This window comes from Euprymna scolopes, chromosome 8 (assembly GCF_053919585.1).
Source record: "Euprymna scolopes isolate OS-2025 chromosome 8, ASM5391958v1, whole genome shotgun sequence".
In the NCBI taxonomy this organism is placed as follows: Eukaryota; Metazoa; Mollusca; class Cephalopoda; order Sepiida; family Sepiolidae; genus Euprymna; species Euprymna scolopes.
This window is the reverse complement of record NC_136489.1, coordinates 124,172,616-124,195,875: the sequence shown is the minus strand read 5'-3', so window position 1 is coordinate 124,195,875 and position 23,260 is coordinate 124,172,616. Positions and strand designations below refer to the sequence as shown.

Sequence of the window (23,260 nt, the reverse complement as noted above, 5' to 3'; positions counted from 1 at the left end):
AAATAGAATTGGATTTTAATTTAAAAGTTATTTGTATTGTAATTTGTAAGAGTTTGTATTAAAACAACTTTTTTTTTTTCGATAATCATTTAATTCCCAAATAAATATGGTTTTAAATGTGAAACGTTTAAACAAGATCATAAGATGATTGCATAATAAAGAGCAATTTCTATAATTGTCACTTTATTGCTTTTTCCTATAGAGAAGCAGGTTATCATGCGAAAATGATAACCTGCTTCAGATATTTCAAGAAATAAAAGTTTGAATGTTCGTGCAACCTGGCAGTACAAGTGCAATGACTACTGGAGAGAACTTGAATGCATACTAGACACTTTCCTCAAGTGTGTAAGTTCTCTCTGTAGATGCGTTTGTCAGGACAAGCTGGCATGAGGAGACTTTTCCGACTAAATATTGAAATTCTCATATTATTCGCAGTCTAAATACAATCTCCTCGGTATGATTAATCCACAATGACATATACAAGCAATGGTGAATTTTCTTCAAGTGATGTTGCCTATACTAAGCAGGATATTCCACTAGACTAGATGAATTCTTGTTCTGGAGTCCAGTAAGACTAAGAAACAACAAGAAAGATATACTATAACATTTAACTGGACAATTGGGAAGAGGAAGATTAATATCCTTAACTTTTTTACAAACTCAACACCGGAGACGTAAAGGAGAACTTTAATGGAATATTCGAGTATCTATGTATCTAATCATATAGAGATTAAGTGTTAGGCCCGTTGATTTTTGAGAACTTCGATTAAAGTAAAATGAAACAAGCAAACAACTCAACTAAAACAATCTATGAAAACATTTTTTGTTATCTATATAGAAAAGTGAGAATGTGTGTGTGAGGACACTTCTCAACCTATATACTCAAATGTTTGATCTACACACTTAATTTGGTATCTAGAGTATTCAGACATGTGGGAAACGTTTTAATCGGTTTTCATCTGGAAAAAGGACTGCTAAGGGGTCAAAATTGAAAAAATTGGTCATTGAATTTTTATCTTCTTAACTGTTTCACAAGCTTTGAACACACTTTGTAAAGATAGTTTCAAGTTTGTCTAATGGTTATCGTACTTGACTCATTGTCTTTAGGTTTTGGTTTCGATCTCAGCTCAAGCATTTTTCTTTTTTTTACTAACGAGAAATGAACTGTTTAGAAAAAAAAACACGATACTCGCACCCACCTGTCTTAGATTCTTTCAGTTTTTGTTTAACTTTTTTTAAAAAAAAAGAATTTAACCTTATGTTTAATACCGGGCAACGCCGGGTACATCTGCTAGTATAAAATTAAACAATCATTGACAAAATGCATTATAAACTGCATGAAACATGGGAATGTGCAGTAGTTATATTCCAAACTAAAATTAAAAAAACATGTCCTGGGCGAATTCAATATCAAAGTGGTTGTACTTAAAATAATTTTTTTTTTTTTTTTTTAATATCCATTTATAATGCACAAGCACACTCTTTTTGGCTCTGAGCAAAATAGCTATTCTGATTCTGCACTTTCATTTTTTTTCTCCTCGTCCACTAAAGTTTTTCTAGACTGAGGCAATTTTAATTTTTGTGGCACAGTCTTTTCAGGGGGGTGGGTGGATTTTTTTAACATTAAAAAATAGAGACGGCTATTAAGTATAATACAGAACAATATTTTAATTTGATTAAAATTATTTCAACTGACAAAAAAAATAAATATAATAAAATAAAAAAAAAAATCAATCAAATCTATATTCTAATTTTATTTTAAATACAAAATTTTCTGGAAGACATATTTCTTTGTACCGTCTTTGCTTTCGCACAAGAAAACATTAATACAATGTGTTAGAATATTTCCACTGATGCCTGCATGTGGCATTTCAACTGCTAATAGATTTTAGCCATAAAATGTTAGTCATAACTCTAGCAAAGGGATAGGATTTCACCTTCAACTTGTGCATAAAGGTTGAAAACTCAAGTAGTTTAAAGCCAATAATATTCAACACAACTCAGCAAGAGTAGCTCACCTTCCTACCCCCCACCTCCAGCCAAAAGCAGTTGCCTGAAGCTATTCTCTATCCAGATTAATTGCATGCTAAAGGAGGAATGAGAATAACAAAATTCCACTTTTATAAAAGCTAACTAGTTTTAAATAACAGAAAGGGGGGGGGGATATTTTCTCAATTCAATTGTACCTAGATATAAGTTTACAGGCTGATTTGCGATCACAAAAAAGAGAGAGAGTTTAACAAATTAATCCTATATTTCTAAGATCTTCCAAAATAATTGATTAGAAGATAATATATTTATTCATGCTTAACATGTTTAAGAAAAAAAAAGAAAAGAAAAAGATAAAAAAGATAAAAAAGAAAAAAGAAAAAGAAAAAAAGAAAAGGAAAAAAAGAAAAAGAAAAAAGAAAAAGGAAAAGAAAAAAAAGAAAAAGGAAAAGAAAAAAGAAAAAGAAAAAAAGGAGAAAAAGAAAAAAAAGAAAAAAAGAAAAAAAAGAAAAAGAAAAAAGATCAGTTCTGTTGAACTATTTACATAAATAAAACCGTTTCAATTTTATAATAGTGAGAGGGCAAAGTTAAGAGAGGGGGTCAAAAAAAAAGAAAAAGAAAAATTTTTTTTTTATGATGCTAAAATATAATGAAGGAGGTTTATTAACAAATTACTTAAAAATATAGGGATTGGGAGGGAGTGAAATAGTCACTGATAAACACTTTAGAACAGTGTGCAGAAATAAAATGTGTTGACATGACAATAGTGGAAAGGAAAAAAAACAAACTTTTTAGCTGTATTTAAGTGCTTATGTGTAGAGTGCATTTCCTAAAATACTCTCTTTGGAAATGTCAGAATGTTATAAAGAGGAGACTAAATTGTGTACAGCAGCTTTTTTGGCTTCAAGGCAAGCGAACAGAGTTAAAGTTTATTTTCAAGAGGAATTCAGTTAAAATGCCAAGTAATTGTTCAAGAATAATTCAAATTGTACCATATCTACATAATGTGATGGCAATTTCCCAATTTTAATGAATCATGAAATTGAAAATAAAATATACAGACATTAATTTCATTAATAGCTCGACCTAATCTGCATTGGCCGGTATTGTTTTTACTTTGCATTTTAATCTTGTTGTAAAATATACATGTTTTTTTTTTTTTTAAATACTATTTTTTTTTTGTTTTGTTCTAAACAAAGTAAAGTAACTGTATGAAATCTGACGTCCTCTTTACCATTTTTCTTTAAGATGGCGTTTGTATGAAAAAACTGATTGGGTTAAAATATTTTCTGGAAGAAATCAAAATAGAATTACATTTTTTTTTAACATACTGCATCGATCTGCTAAAAGAACCGACTCATCAGAATAATTGATGTTGATTTTGTAGGAAGAAAACTATCGATGACAAAAATTGAGAAAGAACTCAACTGCACATATTCAGTCTTCTCCAGTATTATTGAGTATAATTTGTTTTTAAAGCCATGTCGTTTTCTATTTTCGAAATATTATTTGTCTCAAACAAAAGTGATGTAACGCACAAATACAGAGTTACAAACTTTTGGAAATTAGCGTTCAAGCCGGTCAGAGTATTTTCTGTTCTTAAAATGGAGCCATTCCAATTCCAACAAACGGTATTTTTGGAGGGAGAAGTACATTGAACTACATTTTATTATTCTTACCATGATGCAACGATCCACAAAAAGAACTGACAAATCAATATATTTTGTATAAATAAAGATATTGATGATAGAAATAATAAAGATTGACTTTACTTTATATATTAGAAGATAATTCTCTAAAACAGAGTAGCAATAAACTAAATCAAAGAGACCCGGCTTTGTGAGTCAACTCAGTAGCACTAGGTGCAGATAACTAAACTGAGTCGTAAAGCTTCAGCTGTCATATGTAATGGTTACACTTCATTACATGCATATGTATTGATTAATAAAAAAAAAAAAATCAATGAATTAGGAGGAGGGTGTATTAAATAAGCAGTAGGCTTAGGCAATTGGATAGCAATAGTATTTGATGTTTGTTAAAGAATAAAACAAAACCTGTAGGATCTATTTAGTTTTTATGCTACTAGTGTAGATAAAAATGTTTTACAAAAATAAATATCACTTTATGTCAACGTTTAGACATCAATCTCCACAAAAAGGTATAAGACGTATACATATAAAGAGACAGGGTAAATTGAGATTAATAAAATATGTAACTTTATCTGGCAAAAATAGGAGAACAGTCCTGTCATTTATTTCACACACACACACACACACACACACACACACACACACACACACACACACACACACACACACACACACAGTTGAACGCTTAAAAAAAAAAAAAAGTTGTAATAATATTAATAAACTCCTAACTTAAAAAAGGATTAATTAAAAAGAAAATTAATGAAACCCTAACAATATCTTAACTATTTAAAACTATGATCAAAGTTGGATGATTCTACTGACTAATATGCATATATAAATACGCGCACACTGTTGAAGGCTTCAAAAGGCAGTAGTAATAATTATTATTCCTTACATTAAGAGTATACTAAAGAAGAAGAAAAAAAATTAATGGACCAACTTGATATCTATCGACTATATATATGTAAAACTATGATCTACATCAGTTGGATGAGTCTATTAGGTTAAAAGAGAAAAAAAATGTATAAACTAAGAAATCAGAAAATAAAATTCCTGCTCATTTAAAACAAAAGTAGAATAGACAATATAAGCAAGTAGGAAGAAAGCAATTCAGATGGGAATGAGTGAGTGGTTGCCTGACAAAAGCTTGGTTATTCCATATGATAAAAGAAAAGGGGGAAAAAAAGAACAGAAGTGAAAAATATAGACTTCCTACTTTTTCTGACTAGAGAAAAAAAAATGGAGGAGATGAGTGCTAGTGCTTAATAATACACTAATCTGTGACAAGAATGTCATTAAGTGAACTGAGTGACTAATAGATTACTCAAAATGAATCTGGATATTTACAAAATAAAAATGAACACTACAAAATGTGTGTGTGAAAAAAAAAAATCATAAAAGTGAAGGAGTGGGTGAAAAAGTAATTTCTGTAGTGAAAAAAAAAAAAAAAAAAAAACAATTGTGAGCGTGGGGGGTGACGAGATAAACTGTTTACACCCTGGGAAGTATTATTTGACCAGTTATGAAAAAAAAAAATGTATTTAATTTCGTAGCTGTTATAAGTATTAATTTAGTTATTTGACAAGTTTACAATTTTTATTGTAAGCATTTTTAACCGATACAAATTAATATTCATTAGAAGTTTAAAAAAAAAAAGGAGAAAAAAAAAAAACTGAAATAAAAAAAACATAAAAAAAGGGAAAACACAAAAAATACAAGAAAATTTTTTTTTCGTAAAAAGTTAACAATCAAAGCTTTTAAAGTAAGTGCATATAAAAATAATACTTGTTAAATAAAACGAGTGAACCGTTAAAAGTTTTTTTTTCATTATCAATATAAAAAGATGACTTCCAGGGAAACCAACACAATGAGAACTATTAGAATTCAAACAGATTTGAATACAACCAATGACAGTCACTCCAAATATTCTCGAACTTTATTAAAAGCGGATAGAAAATATTTCTATCAGATTGGATGAGGACTGCTCTTCAGGCTGCAAGGTAGATTTTGTGAAAAATAAATGTCTATATTTATGTGTAGAAAACTTTGTATTAAACACTTTATATTACCATTATAGAATAACATGCACATGGTATTTTCAGCACATTAGATAAGAATATTCTTATCTACTTGTTAAATCAATGGTATCGATGGCTGATCATATAGTATGATTGATATGGAACAAACACTATGCTATAATATAAAACAAACATAATTGAGCACCCTGGTCTTATGTTCCCCAAAACACAGTATTATAGTTATACACTATCATGCGTTTTATTATCTTGACTCATCACTGTGGCTAGATGGAGAAAGATTTGTAATTGGGGTCCCAGTGGATAAAATCATTTAAATGAATATACATAATAAAAGAAAAAGTATGTATTCTTCAATGTTTTGTCTTTATTTCAAGACTTTCTCAGAATGATTAAATAAGTATAGTTTTTCTTTTTCACACACACATTGTCACATTACACAATGATATTTTCAAATAAATAAATGGAACCAAACATTTTCTTCAGGGCATACACACAAACAAAATTCTATTGATACCAAAATGTGGGCACTTTCAATAATTTTTACATCCTGTAATGGTGACTCAATTCTACACACACAAAAAGATCATCATTTCAGTTCAAAATTTTCTCCATAGCAATATTTTTTTGATTGCTTTAAAATACTTTGTAATCCGACCCCCTATTCCAGAGAGGGTCAAACATGCCTCAGAGTTATGGACCCATCGCAAAATGGGTAATGCAGATAGTTATGAATTAAATTTTTGAAATCTTAACACTCAAATTTTTTTTTGGGGGGGGGGGGGGGATTTTTTTTTTTTTTTTTAAATAAATTTGTTCCAATTCTCTAATAGGAAAGACAAACAAATTTCATAAAAACTCAATGGCATAGTTTATACCATTTTTCACCACTGAATAAAACTTTAAAAGTTCATTGCATTTCACAGATATTTTTTTTTTCTTTATTCGTGTTTGAGACAAAAGTCATCCTGAATGCATAAGCTAGAAAGAAGGTTATCATGGAAGAGGGGAGAAAAAGCAACATTATTTTAAAGTGACTCAAACGAATTATGTATTATTTGCCCAACGAATTACATTCTTTAATGTATCTATTTTAATGTAACAACATAGTGTAATAAAACTTCAAATTGCAATTTCATTTAAAGCAATAAATTTATGAAAAAAAAATTGTTTATGTTTTGTCATAACTTATAAAATGGTTTCATAACTTATTTTAATATAAGAATTATCCAAGTGTTTGAAAAATTAAATTTTTCAATTTTTAGAATACAATGTGAAATGTCATTACAAATTTAGTTTTCCTTCTTTACAATATATTTTATAAAATGTTCTGCATATTTTTGTTCTAAAACTACAAAAAGCAAATACTAATTTTAATTATTTTCATAGTATTTTTTTATCTCAAAATTTGTGAATTGTCTTATAAGGTAAAAATAAGTAAGCATATATCTAATCCCAACCTTAATTTCAATATAAACTTATGCTATATAATTATACATACAGTATTTAATGCAGAAAACAATTTAAACTATTTAGTAACTACTTTTATACAAGTCACTGCTAATAGTTAAAACTTAACATTTTATGTATTCTCAAATGCAAATAATGGTGAACAAAATATAATTTCATATTGAAGAGATAATATAAATAAACTGAAAGTAAAAAAAAAAAAAATGAATGAGTAAATTAAGAAATTTAAATAATGTTTATAGCTGCAGGAAATATCAATTAATTTCTCAATCGAGAAGAATAATGCAGGCATTATTAGAACCAAAAGTAAGAACTGGGCCAATCTATTTCTGATATTATCATCATCATTATTATTATTATTAGTTGTAGTAAGAGCAGACCTAATGATAGCAGCAGCAGTAACTACATTAGAATCCTACAGCTCGTACAAGCCCATTTACTGGTCTTGTCTATAAAGAGAAGTGAAGAGAATAAGAGTTAAATATGAACCAATCAGATGAATAGTCTGATAGGGAATGGGTTGAGGTAAAAAAAATAAATAAATAAAAGGTGGTGGCTCTGGTAAAGAAAAAAAAAAAAGAAAAAAGAAAAAAAAAGTAGAAAGAAATGATAGCTTGTTCATTACAAAACCTGCACATTACCAACATTTTATCATGTTTAAAGATGGGGTTAGAATTACACCCATAGCCTTAAAGTAGGGTTACATATTTTACACAGGTATTTAAAAAAATAGAAATTTAGTATTTTATCCAAATTAATTAAATTAACTAGTGTTATAATATATACGTTAATTGAGACATAAATTGAGCTTAAAAAAATGCCACAAATAAAAAAAATTCTATATTATCACTAGAGATATTATTAATGGGTAGTTTAATTTATTAGGAATAGCAGGTGCCTACTAATGCGCTATTAGAACTATGAACTTTTACAGGAATGATCCTCTTGGTGACAAACGTTTATATCAGTGATGTAAATTATTTTAAAAGAAATACAGTTGGAAAATTAGTCAAAAATAATTTTTGTTTATTTGTGATGTATTTGCATTAAATTCAAAAATATATTGAATTAACGTTATAAACATTCTCAGTTCAATACTTATTGGTTGTGAATAAAGTAAAGATCAATAAGCAAGATGTTTGATTCCTCATTTTACACACTGCCAATAATCAGTGAAGTTAAAATGTTTATAATTTCTATTGAATATAAACTTTGTTTTACGTAAATATGTCACAAATGAGTAGATAAACAAAGATAAAATCGTTTGGATAAATTTCTCAACTTAAAATAATTTATGTCACTGACAGTAACGTTTATGCTTATCGATTTTTTAAGAGGGAGAATTAAGGGGACATATTTATTTATTTGCTCAATAAAAAGATCTCTGAAGAAACACTACAATTTTTTAAAACCGATTTTAATGAGTTTTAAGTCAGACAAATAAATGATAAAAAATAAAACATATCCTTAAAGTCTTATTAAATTCTAATCCCTAAAAATGAAAACTTTCCTAAGCTCCTAACTTTCAGTTGTACAGCCTTTTTTCATAGTTGTAAACAAGAAAGTAGATGTTTTACTGCTTTAAAGTAGTCTGCACATATTAAAAATGTTTCAGCAATATTAAGCTATCCAGGATTTTTTTTTAGCCAGTATCTATCTACATATTAAAAGTGTAGCTACTTCAGTTGGATGATCTCTTCATAGCTAATTTCCATAAAAATATCAAACTCAGTTACTGTAAACTGATCTTGCCAATGTTTATTTATTTTAGATGGGAAAGGTCTTTACTGCTATCAAACTTTTTATACAAATTTATCATTAGTGTAAAAGTCTGACAGTAGAAAAGCCCCCCCCCCCATCCTAAAAAGCAAACAAACATTGGTCAGCTCATTTTACAGTTGCTGAAGTGAAGTAAATTCTTTAAATAGGCATTTTCAAATGAAAATAGATTATGGTGGGTGTGCTAAGTTCGAATCCAGTTTGTCCCAGAGAAAAATTTTCACTTGAGCAGGTGACTAACTTCATGAAGAGAAGATAAATAAAAGCTTAAACAAGATTTCAAACGGATGGAATTAACCAGAATAAATCTGGATTATTCAATTTCAAGTAGTTTCTTTAATCATTAACTAAAAATATTTTAAACAAGTGAAATTTGTTGTAATATCACTTCTCATGATTAGAAACCTTAAGGAGGAGAGGATCTATATAAATAATACAGTAAGGAATTTTATGTATGTTATCACGTTTCATACAAACGTAGAATAAAAAAACTCATGTCGCTAACATAAAATATCTGACTTCTCACTTTTTAAAATGAATTGTTCCAAAATCCAATTATCTTCCAGTTGACTAAAACAATAGCATTTTAAATAAATTTCGAAAGTGACATTTGTTTTAATTTGAAGAATATTTAGCTGGAAATCATTTTTATAAGGAAGCAGAGAATATTTGTTTTTAAAAAGAATTAAAAAAAAAAAATTGGGGGGGGGATTAACATTGACTGAGAAATAAAATCAAAAAGAATATAAATTATACAGATTGATGTGGAGGGCAGCTGTGAAAGTTTCACTAGTAAATAATTCACAACTTAAAAATAACGTGTATTATTTTATTCTAGCATATCGATGACATAAACATTTTTCATAATCTTATAAATATAAAAACACAAAGGTCAACACAGACAAAGAACATAAAATATTTCTCTAATCTAAAATGTTGAAATAAAAAATTCAGCTCCAGATAAATTTTCTTGAAAACACAAATTGACAACAACTATAAATTTCAAGAGGAAACACTGCAAGAGAATATATTAAGGAATAGCAATGCATTTGCTAAATGCATTGATAGAGAGTTTATTTTATTTCATCAAAAATTCTTATCTGCAATTTGAATATTTAGCCGACTATGATATCCGCTCTCTTGAGAAAGATGCGTGTGCAAATGCTTTCATACAAGAATGCAGATACAAAACCAGAATAATAAAAAAAAAAAAAAAGACGAATAAGAATGAATGTACAAATGTAAGTGTTCATTTTCTTGTGTAACAACAAGAGTGCTAAAAGCAGGAAGGATTTATAAAAATAACAATTTTACATTCACGCATTCTAAAATGAAATAGGCTTCAAAAGTGAAAAAGGTTTTAATTCTTATTTATCAGTTAGAATATAGTTATATTTCTGTTTACGAAATAATGCAAAAAACATTCCATTTAATTGGGAAAAAATATTTAACAAAAAAAATAAAATAAATGGATTTCTCAAATAAAAACATCCTAGATATGAATTTCAGTGTTTTAATTTCAATTAAAACAAAAAAATATAAATGAGAAACCAAGTACCTTAAAATTGATTTTGTATCTTTATAAAGTGTATATATAGTGATTATAAAGGGCACAAATATGAACTATATTTCATTTAGTCTTATACAAAAGATAAAAAAAGTGGTGGGTGGGTGAAATAAAAATTTAGTACCTCAAATTTGTGAAAGTTGAAGTATTATCTATCTATAAAAGTGAACGTGTCTGTGTGTCTGTCTGTCTGTGTACATTTCGCTATGCAATAACTGTCAATTTTAAGTCTACAAACTCGAAATTTGATATACAGGGTACTGAGATTTGGGAAAATCTATGTGATCGGTTTTCGGCCAGAAATTTGGCTGTTAAGGGGTCAAAGTTCAACGATTTGACCTTTGAAAACTCCAAACTCCTCCTCCAATTTTGGATCTAAACACTTGAAATCTTAAGATATAGGTTCCTTGGACATGGATCTAACTTAATAACTTGATTTGAGCCCAACACAATAAATGTTAAGGGGTCATAATAGGGGTCAAAGTTAAAAAAAAATTGACAGCTTTTTTTTTTTTTGCTCAGCATACACCTCCAAACACCCGGGCAACGCCGAGCTGAAATGCTAGTTAATAAATATTTTCCAAATTTCAGTTTCATTGGAGTATTTTAAAAGGTTTTTTAGAGCCATAATATAAACAACTTTTTATTTGAAAAATTAAATGTCAAAGTTGTATGGAATTTGATATGTTGGGTTTGTTTTACTGTACACAGATTCGAAAAAGTTGTCAAAAAACAAATATATAACAAATAAATGTTATCAAAGGCAAGATAAGTTACTTTTCTACCAAACTGGATATATTTTTTGTGTTTTTATTCAATGTAACATGTTTATTCAGCTCGAAAAACATAGTGTTTACCGATGTATTGGAAAATTCAAGATGGCGCCTCACTCCCTCTTTAACACGGTAAGTTTGGGAAAAGGTGTTATAAATAAAAAAACTAGAAAAAATACTATTAAAAACCCGCCGAATATATATCAACCTATGTCACGGTAACATATATTGAGCGAGTTTTAACAGTATTTTATCCAGTTTTTTATTTATAACATCTTTTCCCAAACTTACCGTGTTAAAGAGAGAGTCAGGCGCCATCTTGAATTTTCCAATACATCGGTAAACACTGTATGTTTTTCGAGCTGAATAAACATGTTACATTGAATAAAAACAAAAAATATATCCAGTTTAGTAGAAAAGTAACTTATCTTGCCTTTGATAACATTTATTTGTTATATATTTGTTTTTTGACAACTTTTTCTAATCTATGTGTACAGTAATATAAACCCGATATGTTATATCCTAATTTTAATCTCCCCAAGGAGAGAAAAGTGACACAAAACTAGAGAATTAGTTTTACCTGTCCTAGGACAGGTATTTTTCTAAATATTTAATTAGGAGATAAAAAAGAGAACATTATTCTGTAAGTGTTACACTAATCTAGTCCAGTATAACACTAGAATTGACACTCATAAGATTCTCTTTTGTACTGGTTCTACAAGAATTAGTTCAAATAATTAAAAAAAAAAAAAAAAAAAAAAAAAAAAACTAAAAATAGAACTGCAAAACAATGGGACAACATTATGACACACTTTCTTTTGAGGAAAAACATTTCCTGACAATTCTCAACAAGATTTCATATGAAACTAAAATAAAGAGATTCTAAGACAAAAATAGAAAGAAATGATTAGTATTAGAAATTCATGACCAGTGAAAAGGGAAATAAATGAAACCACCAACAAGTAACGATTCAATTGCGAACACAAATGACATTTAATCATTCGTCTACAAAAAAAGTGCATGCTAACACACACACACACACACACGTTATATATACATATATTGCAGCACACAATTTCTGCTGCCTGTTCATGTATAAAAGGATTAAATAAGTTTTCCTATGTCAACACTGATACCATTTATTTTAGAAAAACCCAAAGCAAAGAAGAAAGAATACTCAGATTAAAAAAAAAAAAAAAAAAAAAAAATGAAAAGAAAACCCTGATGTCCATCCTTGAATACACGTGAGTCAATATTTACACATGTTATGGTTTTATGAGGACCTTGTTTTTATATTATTAGTCAGAAGAAAATGATGGTACAAATTTATATGTTAAAGTTAATAAGCCCAGGCTGAGTTTTTTTTTGGGGGGGGGGGCACAAGTATTATTTGATGTCTTCTCTTCATGGTTGCATCTTTAACATCAGTTATGGCTGTCAGGCATCTGCTTCCTCTTAACACGTTTCTTAAAACAAAGAGGGATACTCATTAAAACATCCTTTGTTAAATGTTAATTTGAAATATTAACTTCAGTTTATAGATCTATCATTGAAGTGCTATGACACGAGTTAAATGCAGATATTGTGAGTATATAAAATGTAGATTAAAAGAAAAAAAATACCAAGGTTTCTTCAAAATTAGTCCGGTTCAACCTCTAAAAATGCAGCATTAAAAAAGTTAGCTTTTACTTTTCAAAATTGTCAATATAATTTACTTATATTTCATCCAAGCAGTTCAGCCCGGCTTTGCTTGGGTCATATATGTACTGTTCATAACTTTATGTGCATATGCATATATATATAATAAAAAGTTTGACTCCTGTCCAGGCAATCTACATCTAAAATTTCAAGTCTTTAGACCCAAAACTGGCAGAGAAGTTTGGTAGTCTGCAAAGGTCAACTCTTTCAATGTTGACCTCTTTGCAGCCAAATTTTCACCCAAAAAAACTGATTAAAAAGCTTGCTGTATGTTTGAATACACTTTATGTAAAATTTCAAATGTTTAAACCAAAAATTGGCCGAGTAATTTGGTAGAGACTGCAGAGGTCAAATTTTTAAAAATTTTGACCCCATTTATTGTATTGGGCTCAAATCAAATTAAAACGTTTGATCCATGTCCTAGTAACCTACATCATAAATTTCAAGTGTTTGGACTCAAAATTGTCGGAGGAGTTTGATAGAGTTTTCAAAGGTCAAATCGTTGAACTTTGATCCCTTTGAAAGCCAAATTTCTGACCGAAAATCAACTAAAAAGAATTTCTCAAATCTCAATATGTCAAATTTCGAGTCTGTAGACTGAAAATTGACAGAGTAATTTGATACGGAAATGTAGACACATACACTTTCACGTTTATAGATTTATAGATTAAAAAAAAAAAAAAAAAAAAAAAAAATCAAAAAGAATATCATTAACATTAAATTATACGGATTTTTAATGTCAAACCCTGAAGTTGACAAAAAAATTTGTATCATGTTATTGTAATATAACATGCTCTACTACAATTTATTAACAAAAAAACTGTTAGTCCATCCCAGACAACGGATAATATCAAACATAATTACATAATCATCTCTGAATAAAAATCAGCAAGGGGAATAACTTTTTAATTGAATATAAAGAATTATTTACCTTACAAGTAAAATTTGATTTTTTTTTCTGTAGAAGTTTAAAATATGCAAACAAAAATTAAAACATGAAAAGGAAACAAACAAGTGACAACGTGCCTTGTTTTGGGTGAAAATGTAAAAAAAAAAAAAAAAAGTTGAGTTTAGAGAATTATAATTATTTCTTGGTTGGTCTCTTCAAACACACCCTATTGTTTGCAATGAGATCATATCTAAAATTAATGCCTCAAGATTATAAACTCAATATTTAGTAAATTTCTTATCGCTTGGCTTTCTGTGTAGGAGCAGAGAGTGTAGTATCTATATTAATACTACATTTAATCTTTTCTATCCTCGGTTAATAAAGGAGAAATCCTTTTAAACTGAAGCTATATATATATATATATATATATATATATATATATATATATATATATATATACACACACACACATACACACTAGCAAATTTTGCCCCAATTTAGAGTATCCTCTGATAGGGAGCTGGATTTTCCCTATATTAAAAACCAACCTTGTATCTAACTGCACTCATGAGGAATTAAGTAAATAGGAACATATATAGATGAATTCATGACAATAGGAGCTTATTAAAATCATTTAGAGGCCGTGTAGAACAACTTCTCCAAGATGAAAAAAGATATTTAATATGAAAGAAACTAAAGTATCCCCCCCCCCATACACACACAGGTGCATAAGTTGTAATTTTACTAAATTCACAACTATTAACACATGTTCCATGTATCCATATAAATATATGAAAGTAAAAATAAAAGATGACTTATTTGGATTATTCAGATTACTGTTCTCATCTATAATATAAATTTCAGCTGTGTGTAAATGTATGTATGTATGTATGTATGTCTGCCTAAAACTTTTGACAGAGGCAACAAATTTTCACGAGATCTGTATCGTTTTGAAGCTCAACTCTTCGGACGACAAATATTGAAAAATTGGCAGACAAAATTAATTCCTTCACCCTCAACTGGGCACTTTTCTACAAAGAGGGGTCGCTTTTTTTCGCCAATATTTTTGAAAGTCATCCCCTCTTTTTGATTGACTAGCCTTAATTTAAACCTTTGCCACTTTTGGTTTTGTGATGGATGCAACGGCAAAGACATTATGTTTTTGTTTTAATATTCTTTTACTCCTTCGCGGTACAGGTTCGAGCCTGCCTGCCTACTACCACTTTTGCTTTTGCTCAACACACACCTCCAAACACCCAGGTAATGCTGGGCACCCAGGCTAGTTTTCAATATTATTCGATTTGACCCCAGACGTTCAGGTGTATCTTGTCAAACGCAAGAATCTGCACTGAATTTCCAATAAACCTCCTTATTTAATCCACAATGATAGAATGCTTTTGTTCCATCAGCCATGATTGGGTAGAAGTCTTAATCAATTCTCAATTGTATTCTTTCTACCATCTGCACTGAGGATCGGACCTAAACCTCTAGAAGAGTGTCACAACTAAATTTTACCTAATAGTTTTATCCGTTACGTCATGGATCCTTGCAGTTTCATTCAAAATTCCTTCCAGATTCTTGTGTTCAACAAGAAGGGCAGAGATTACATTATATTAAATCTTGTGCAATAAACCCTTAAGTGGACAGTGATCCAAATACAAATTATCAATCCTGGTCTCAAAAATTCAGAAATACGAGTATAAATTTTTTTTTTTTTTTTTTTTGTCTTAAGTGTCAGTTTTGAAAGAGTTTGGTAATAAAAGACATTCTTCCAAAATCTAATCAGAATCGAGAAAGTGGGGGGAAAAATAATCATTAAACTGAAATACAATTTTGGATCAATAAAAAGTATAGGAAAGATTTATGAGGGGGGGGCATAGTTGCATCGTTTAAAGAATGAGAAATATCAATAATGAGAGAAAAGACAAGTAATGCTTAATGTAATAATAAGACTAAAATGTTAGCATAGAGATAGAAATGATTTTCTTTTTTTCGTGACCTTGACCTAACAAGACAGCCTTTAAATAAGGTCTTGCTATTCATCAATTGAATATTATTTTGAAAAAAGAGAAACAGTTAAGACAGGGATAAAAAAATATCTATTTATATATAAAGCGAGGCATGTGTACATGTTTATGTATGGACAGGATTCACTCCTAAACTAATTAACTGAACATTATGAATTTTTGGAACAGAGCAGCTTAGGGGGGTAGTAACGCAGACTATATTTAATTTTTACATGAAGATGTTAAAAGGGGTTGTAAACCCTTCGTAAAAAAATATTTATAGTAATGGATATCAATAAAATATTCCTCAAACTTCAATTTCTTTGGAATATTCTAAAGGGTTTTTAGAGTGCACGTGAACGCAATATCTCATTTAATACTTCAAATTTGCTTTGAATTTGATTTATAGTCATTAGACATCAATTTAGCAAGATTCCTTGAATTTCAATTTCTTACTAAGACCCCTTAAGCTTTGATATTAAACATTTTCTAGAATCAAAGTCATGTAAAGTAATTTTCTGAAAATGGGAATAAAGATTATATACCTAAAGGTTCGTATGACATCCTGATTCTTATGTTTGAAAAGGGATATAAAAGCGGTGCAAAACTGCTGTTTATCAAATTGATTTTACCTGTCCTGGAACGAGCATGCTTGTAGTTTATATGTAAAAAAGGTAAATTATATCAAATTATGAGACCTTCAAAAACAAGGTCAGAAGGCAGTAAAAAATAATTTTGCCATTTATTCAAAGGCAAAAATTTACAAATATTTAAATCATTCACAACCAGGGAAGTTTAGATGAAACTTAGGCTTAATTTTACAGATCTATGTTATAGACAATATCTCTTCACATTTCTTGAACAGAAGGCCAGAGCTCTGCTTCAAATGCCTTAAGCCACTGTCAATCACCTCCCACTTTACCATATACTAGATCCATATTAAAAAGAAAATAATAGGTATTAAAAATGTCACCATAGGTTTTTACTTTTTTTTTTATGGAGAAATTAAAGACCGCATAGAGCTCACAAAAAGACGTTTATCATTTTAGTAATATTGAAACTAAAACCGTAAAAGGTAAATCAGTTATTATTTTGATCGAAAACTTTCATGTCTAACTGCTTCAACGTTCAAATGACAACCTATCATTCACCTCATTAATCCTTATCAAAGCCAAAACCACTCGAGGATAAGTGAGGGGGGAAAAATCTGAAAAGTATAGATTTAAGACTGCATTGACCAACAAAGATTACGTTGAAATATACTGTTTGCAAGTAAAACAATAGTCCCCTATTTTTAAACTGGACTTAATGCGCAGGTTTGACAAGGTACAGATTAAAAAAAAAATATGTTCATTTCAATCAATTTTTTCAAGGCAAGACTTGAAAGAAACGTCTTTAAAAATAGAGTTGAATGTTTGAGGGTTAAGAATAATGGATTAAAAATTAACTTAAGTTTTTTGTTAATAATAAAAAATATTAAGTAAAAAAAAAAAAAAAAAAAACAATTTGAAATTTGGTTGGTTGTTTTTCATTAAAATTAACTTTTGCTGTCGAGTAGATCGAATCCAAGCATTATTGGTGTACAAAGAAATAAAAGTGAAACTCAATGATGGTTAACTTTGATACAACGGCTTAAACCTGATGCATAAGTAACCTTTGTTACAAATGCAACTTCTTTCAATAGAACATGAAAACGGTCATCAATCTATACACCAAAGCGAACACTGAAGGAGAATCAGCATCATTGAATGACAGTCATCACAAACTTGAAAACTTGCACATAATTTCATCAGATAAAACTGTTCCTCTTTTTCAAGGGTTGATTTTAGGTTTAAATGTAATTTCAACACAATGGAAGATTCAATGAAATAATCCATGTCTAAAATTATGTTGGTCAGATTTTAAAGTTAGACCTAAATCAAACTGATTCTTACGAGCCAACTTTCATGTGCTATTGTAACATTTTATTTGATATACATTACTTTGCTACAATTTGTGTTAAAAAATACTTTTTCTGATCTGGCAATTTTTCTTAACCCTTATTAAGAGAAAAAAATGAAAGAAAATTAGTAATTCTTTTAGTGACAGTTATTAGTCCTTACTTGCTTTATATTTTTTTTGTTTGTACTTGTATCTTCGACTTTATTACATAAAAATGAGGTTGATTATTAGTTTAGATACTGAACATTAAAATGTGTGAATACAAAACAGAAATATTTACAAAAATTTTTTAAATTAAACAAAAAACAAACAAAATAAAAAACCGGATAGCATTCATACAAATTTATCTCCTAGGTCATATGAAACCAGTAAGCAAAATGCTGAATACATTTCTATAAAGCAGCTTCAAGTTCTTTTGTTTTCATTCAATTAAAACTGATACACACACATATGTACACACACACACACACATTAATATATATATATATATATGCGTGTGTGTGTGTGTGTGTGTGTGTGTGTGTGTGTGTGTGTGTGTGTGTGTGTGTGTGTATACTGCCAAGTATAATTTGCACTCTGTCATAAAACAATCTTTATTGCCATTTCCAACTGTTGTGAGCAAATGAAGGGAAGGAAAAACTGAACAAAATTTCAAAGAAATGATGTGACTCCCTCTCCCCCTTCGCTCTTCCCTCAGCTTACCCTCTGGCAAATATTTGTAATTTACAGCTATGAAAACCTAGCATCAGGCATAGCAATTGTTAAAGCCACATGAAAGACATTTCCCCTACCTACTACTCATGGGGGAGGGGGTGACAAGTGCTCGAGAGGGGAAAGTGAGAGGAGATTTCAACTGGGAAATGTATTATTACTTGTCAAAAGCATAATCTATGAATATTTTATAAATTCATAAATAAAAAGCAGTTTCCTATAAGACTACTTTCACGAATGTAATTTCCTACTTTAAAATTTGAGTTTAATACCGACTACAAGAAATGACCACTGTTTAACAAAAAAAGAGATTGTAACAATTGTTTAGTTTTTAAACAATTTCCCATGAGTTGTAACATTCCTAAGTAAATGAATACATCAGCGATTTTCACTCCTCTCTTGACTAAAACAAACAAAAACATTCAGATTCTTCAGAAGTCAGGAAGATGTATTGAATATCAAACCTTTTTAATTCTTAGTTCAATTCAGATTAATGCATACTTTAAAAATTTACTGAACGTTTATTCTTATCAATTTCTTGCAAGGAAAAACAAAATTCTCATAATCAAATGATGAGCAACATTATATTCGATCTAATGTTTTACATGCTACTTAGGGGTTTAGAAATTGATTTTCAAATTAACCTATCTCTGGACACATCTTTATTTATCCCTCTTTTTCATTATCACTTCCTCCCATGTTTTCATTGATCTTCCCCTGTGAACTGGACCTGCTACTTCAACTGTTCTGCATCTACTAACCCAACAACTCATCTATTCTTTGAACATAGCTATACCAATGTCTAATACTATTTAGAAAATACTTATTACCAAATTCCATGATGGATGTTAACAAATACTAAATAAAAAGTAAATTATGAACCAATTTTATTAATTTAAAAGGGAGATAAAGATATCTTAATGGATAAGACCTATTAAAACAAAGTTTCCAATTTCAACAAGTCAATTTTTGGTGTCGATATTTGTAATACTAACATAATATATAGTATACTATTAATAGGAAAAGTGACATCATAATTTCTCGAATTATATAAAGAGTAATATTAAATTCAGCCAAAAATGTCGAATCTTCTAAATTTTATAATTTAGATAAAGTGTTTAATATGAAAATTGTGGAAGAACTTTTCAGCTACATTAAGATAAGATATCTACTCAATCCTATTCACTTGAAAATAATTGCTTTATAAATAATTAAAAATGGAGTTATAGGAGGAAAAAAAGATTGTGCATCAAGTAAAAAAAATTTTTTTTAATTGCTCAATGTTGAAATGCAAACTGGTATACACGTACATATATTTAAAAAAAATGCACTTAGCTTTAACAAAAAGCTAGTCAAGTATTGATATGTCAAATGGATTGAAAATCTGTCAATTTTATATATGTTCGATAAAATATATATTTGATAAAATGTTTACAATGTAAACAACGAGGAGACAAATATAAGGACAAACTACAGATAATTATTAAAGCGGAATTTACTTTTAAAAGTTATGAATGGAAAATTAGACATGTTATACAGAGTCTGAAACTAGTGTTGAATATTTGTTTCTAAATCAAACGGTATGTTACATTAAACATGTGATATATTAAAAACATTAAAATAAATTAGAAACCCCCCCTCCTCACCCTTTCATGTAAGCATTGGGTGAATTTGAATTTGTGAGTTATAAAACTAATACAATGCAGTTTTTTTTTTAGTTTTTTTTATTCATTTCAAAATTAAAAGCAACTCAGTTTCACACCTTCGAAAATCACTATTTAAGATCGGACTGATTTTTTAGTGACACCACGTCATGAGAGAGAAGAAAAAAAACTGATTCCATGCGTTATGGAGATATATATTGTAAAAACAAAGTTGTTTTTAATTTTAAAAAAAACAAATTAATACTTATTTTAAAAAAAATAATTCTGTGATGAATTGAATTTTAACTTACAAATTAAAAAAAAAAATGAATGTAATAAAAAGTGTTGATATTTTTTAACTTTTGAGAATGAGATTTTTTTTATAGATCTAAAAAGAAAAAAGGCAGGCAACAGTGAGTTTTGGATCCATTAGTCTATTAAAAGTTGAGGATACCTTTCACACTAGTAGGAATACTGGTCTACTATAAAGTAATTTGTTTATATAAGTATTGGATGACAGTCTCTCTCTCTTTCTCTCTCAGCATGGCTGCAGAGAACTGGAATAATAGCCTTCTAGCTTATTTTTGGAAAATTTGTAAAGCTAAAATATATTTAAAAAAGAAAATCTTTTATTAATCGATCTACTATTCTCATCTTGGTTGAAAGTTCAATACCCACTTCAGGCGATACTAACAAGAAAAAAAAAAAAGAAAAGAAAAAAAACAAGCTGAGCATGCAGGGGGTCCCCTTTCACAAATGAATAAATCCGTTCTGGCAAATATTTACTTTCACCATGACTAATGTTTGTGCAAAATTTTTAAAAAGTCCAAGGCGTGGTAATTGAGAAAAGTGCGAACAAACGAACGAATGAACAGATTAAACGGGAGTAAATTACTCGGTCCAATCCCTCCATTGTTGGGGCGGAACAAAAATAAAAACTTTTACATGGTCATGGCTGATGGAATGGGAATAATCTACTCCTGTGGATTAAAATCCAGAAAATAAAAGCCTGAATAATCCATATAATACAAATGATCAATCCCGATCTATAAAAAAAAAAAAAAAAAAACTGAAACCAGAAAAATGTTATTGGTACAAGATATTGGTTTAAAGTAAAACTTTAAGGAAATAGTTTTGAAAATGCACTTTTACAAGATATCAGGATTTTTTATTCTTTCATCACATGACAAAGAGAAAACACTTAAGAGACAGAGAAAGAGATAAAGAGGATGAGAGGTGGGGGATGGAAGCGAGGAAAAACATTTCATTATTCTGTTCACTTGTGAAATGCTATATATACGGTCTTATACAGTATCTCACTATTTGGTTGGGAGTCATCATAAGAATAAAGCCACATGACACTGGAAGATTTAAAATTCAAAGAGTTGAAAAGAAAATAAGAACTCACTTCAAACCTATCTGATAAGAATATAAAAAATCACAACGCTTTAGAAGAAAATGTTTTTTTAAAGATATATTAGAACCCATACAGCCCCCTCCATTGTAAACTTACAGGATTTAACTAGATGTCCCAAAATAAAAATTAATTTCTATTATATATAAAACTTTTAATGTGGACACATTAATCTTTGCAAAACAGGTTTTTTTTTTCTTTGTAACCTGGATTTATTTTGACAATTTAATTAGCCACTGAATATGATGGTTTCAAAGTTTGTTGAAAATTTGCTATTTGTACACAAGCCAATGTTTCAAAATGCATAACTAAAAGCACAAGCTTTGAACAAGTGAAGAATCTTTACAAACGCAATGCTATCTTGTGATTAATGAAAATTAATCATAATGGAAACAATAATTATTAGGTCAAATCAGCTTAATCACATCCCCCCCACACACACACCTAAAAAAAGAAAGTGCAACTGGCTGTTTATAAGATTTATTTCAACAGCTAACACATTGAATTTTCTTAATGTGTCATAGAACAGATAAAGTTGGATTTTTTTAAAAATAGTAAATTAATAAGAAAAAACCTCTCAAATTTTGACCATGTAAAAATAAAGAAAATTTGATAATAGGACAAATATTTATTTTTTCATTCAACTTTAATTTTTTGTGCATGTGTGCAAAAGACAAAACTCTATAGTAAACCCACTATATTGATGATTAGCCAAATAGACTATAATTTATAAGCATAGGAATAAAAATATCGTGCACATCAAATTTGAAAAAATCGCCTGTCACTGAAAATAGTAACCTAATCTGAAGTAGCTATTAATGAGATGAGAGAAAAACTGTACATTTAAGAGAAAGTTAAATTTTGTTTGCATCCAAATTTTATGAAAAGATAAATAAAAAAAACTAAATAAACAAGATATCACAAGTTGAAATTGAAAGGAATTTTCACTATATTTATCCATTTTCACACTAAACTATAAATGGTTATTGAAACATTATGCGCGCATATACACATGACGTCTCATCACGCAAGAAGAAAGAAAGCAAAGTCAAGATGGCTGCCATTCCCGGCTGTTGTGTTTATTTCCCTTCACAAAATGAAGTGTTCATAATTTTAATAAATTATATAAGTACAAATACAATTTTTGGTTTATTTGGTTATCAATCATTGAATTGTAATCTAATATTTAAAATTGGTTTGTTCAAATAAGACGACACTTTGCAAATTATTGCTGTTATTTGTGTGCATAGGTTTTTATTATTTCTAGCAAAGTATAATAAACAAGTTGTGAATAAGCAAAACAGTTTGGATGTTAACATGGGTGTAAAAATATTCATAGAATTTTTCATTTATTCATTATAAGTATGTGTATAGATTTCCAGACGAGGTTGTAATCTCCCAATCTAATGAACAGATCATTATGAATTTTGAAATGTATATTCTCTGCCACCCGGAGAGCAACATGGGCACATTATTATTTTTTTTTTTTTGGGGGGGGGGGGGAGTTCACCATTTAGAGACTCAAACCAATGATCCCCCTCATAAAAATTTGTTAAAATAAGTTGGATAAAAACAATGAGAAAAGATTTGCTCTACATCACATTTTGAGTTATATTAAGCAATACATTTTTAAATAGACTGATATGCCTACATAAGCATCAATAATATAAACTATTGAACTACTTATGGATTATG

The 23,260-nt window shown here is 29.1% G+C and overlaps 1 protein-coding gene and 1 long non-coding RNA gene across 2 annotated transcripts in view; one reads left to right on the top strand and one right to left on the bottom strand.

The window, feature by feature from the left end:
* Window positions 1-23,260, bottom strand: part of LOC145283749 (uncharacterized) — a 181,417-nt gene that overhangs the window by 96,667 nt on the left and 61,490 nt on the right. The gene's annotated exons all lie outside the window — the stretch shown is intronic.
* Window positions 12,066-23,260, top strand: part of LOC145283751 (uncharacterized) — a 136,844-nt gene continuing 125,649 nt past the window's right edge. Inside the window, exon 1 of the long non-coding RNA XR_013868732.1 lies at window positions 12,066-12,507. This is a non-coding gene — a long non-coding RNA (uncharacterized LOC145283751). The remainder of the gene's footprint in view (window positions 12,508-23,260) is intronic.